We start from the raw sequence: 2,475 nt of genomic DNA, 5'->3' as shown, positions 1-2,475 counted from the left end.
AAATGTACTCACAGCTACGGATAATATCTGTAGCTAAAAGTGGAATGAAATCTGTAGCAATATACTGAAGTTAGCAATAGCTACGGTTTTGAGAACAAGAGTTACGGCTAAAATCCATAGCTATTTTTAAAAAATAAAAAAATTATAACAATGGTGTCTGTTACCATTGCAAGAACCTGCTAGATTGATCAACTCATCTAAGCTAATATAATTAATGCTAATAGGAATAGTACGTAAAATTCAATCAAGAAAAAAATGATGCATTTATTACAAATAGCAATTAAATCATACAATGCATCCTACATTCACATTTCTACATAAACAATACTTCACTTTGCTCAAGTCTCTCCTAAAACTTTCCAATCTAACATGTTTAACTTCTTTAACAAGAAGTTTAATATCCTCTTTTGATTTCATTTCTAGCTCTTCTTGATGTTTCTGCAGGTTCTTAAGTTGTTCTTTTGCAACATCTAATTCCTTAGCAACAGCTCCTCATGAATGGCAGACACTTTTGCCAACTCCGAACGAATCTTTTCATCCTAAAATAGATCATCATATTCATGGGATCATAATGAATAGAAAGGATTTAAGAGATCATTTCATGAAGGAATAGAAGGTAAAAAGGAACCTGTCATAAGAATTACAAAAAAGGAACCTGTTCGAATTTGAGCTTCAACTCCATCTCCAAATACATCCTACGAAGTTCTTCCATATCCCACTACATTTGAGTAACTCTTTCCCTTTCAATTAAGATGGCTTGTTGCAGGTTTTGTTTACTTTTCTACTTAGTACTTTCAAGTTCCACATCCAAATCTTTCACCTGGGTAGGCATGTTACCATTTACGAGAGTTATAAACATAGCAATAACCATGTAAAAGGGTATGAATGACATGGCAAGGAGTGCTGGAATCCAATGGATAGCATATGTAAAGTTTTAATTAATTACAAGGCCTAGATTCTGGAGTTATATATGTCAAAGAAGCCCGATTTACAAGAAACTTTGAAGCTAATTAACCCAGGAGCTTGTAATCAGGAAAGAAAATGCAACTCATCCTTGTTCTATAATTCGTCATACATTTCAGTTGTCTAGATGTTGATGAAAAGGGCATCTTCAAATTCCCAGGTCCAACCTCCAATGTCTCATTTTGTGAAGTATCTGTAACTGACATGTGCCCACTACTTGCTCTTGTATAGTTTAAAGGAGAATTACAATATGTGAATATTGTTATTGCTCATGGGGCTTTTAAATGCAGTATGCAACAAATGACCAGAAAAGCCAAAAAGTATTTAATGAGAAGAATATTGAAAATCCACCTTGTCCCCCAGCTTTAGAAATAAAGTAGGTGCTCCATCTAAGTGGCGGCACAGACACTTGAAAGATCAGATACCATACCTCTGTTGTACCTATGATATATTCAAATAAAAGAGCAATGATAGCAGTCATGCCCACCAACCAAACAAATGCACTGAAGAATCCAATTACTGACTCTTCCTCGGACGTGGTATCATGACTATCATCGTCTTCCTGATCAGCTCTGGAGTTAGCTTTTCTTTACAATGTCCAATAATCCAAATAAATATATGACCATAAGCTAATAGATGAATTTGATTTAAGTAGAGAGGGGAAGTAGACAACAATACTAACCCAAACCATTGTCATCAATTTCTAGATATTCTGGACCAAAAACCACCACCAGATAATACAAATACTCAAAAGAAGAAGAAGAAGAAGAAGAAGAAGAAGAAGAAAGAAAGAAAGAAAGAAAGAAAGTGTTCCTGTGATTTGATTTTAAATGATGACACTTCAAAAAAAAATATGTAGCCTAGAGAATTATTGATATCCGTAGGCCATCATAGCTCAATTGAACATTCAGACCCTCAATCTCCATCAGCTTTGCAAGATCTTCATTCACTTTATACATAAGAAAAAATCACTCAAAAGAACAGAAAACCAGAGGGAAATCTATGTTTTAATTGACTTACTTCAGGAACAACCAAGAGAGAGATACTAGCATAAAGAAGATCAACTGATATTCTGCAGAACTTGAATTTCATTACTGGTACAAGAGCATCTAGAATTGGTTGTAATTCGGTCACTTGTTCCCTTTCAGCTAGGGTGTCATGCAATATTATAAAAAATATCCTCCTGCAGAAAGAAATTAACAACTTAAGCTTGCCCTTAAAATCACAAAACAACAATCTAAATCATGCAAAAGGGCTGATTGATAAAAGGGCTTATTAGGAACTTCTAACAATGGAGGTCTTGTTCCATGATGGAACCATCAAATCAACAGTCTGGCTCACTAAACCAAAAAAAAAACAAAAAACAAACATTACCTAAACTTTGGGATGGTTGCGCACATTAAGTAGCCATCTATTTTCGAAATGAAAGATTAAAAGGAATGTACCTAGTCTTTTTAAGAGGATAGAGAATTCAAAAAGTAGACAATGGCATATGATCAATTTGTTCTGGAT

The 2,475-nt window shown here is 34.3% G+C and overlaps 1 long non-coding RNA gene across 1 annotated transcript; it reads right to left on the bottom strand.

Moving 5' to 3' along the window:
- Positions 1–314: 314 nt before the first annotated feature.
- On the bottom strand, positions 315–1,601 carry LOC131227943 (uncharacterized). Its single transcript, XR_009162639.1, has 3 exons — positions 1,315–1,601; positions 656–1,185; positions 315–539 (listed from the first exon to the last, which is right to left on the bottom strand). It is a non-coding gene; the product is annotated as an uncharacterized LOC131227943 (long non-coding RNA).
- Positions 1,602–2,475: the final 874 nt, after the last annotated feature.

Source organism: Magnolia sinica, chromosome 15 (assembly GCF_029962835.1).
Source record: "Magnolia sinica isolate HGM2019 chromosome 15, MsV1, whole genome shotgun sequence".
Taxonomy (NCBI): Eukaryota; Viridiplantae; Streptophyta; class Magnoliopsida; order Magnoliales; family Magnoliaceae; genus Magnolia; species Magnolia sinica.
Note: the sequence above shows the minus strand (reverse complement) of the source record. Positions and strands in the feature narration are given on the sequence as shown.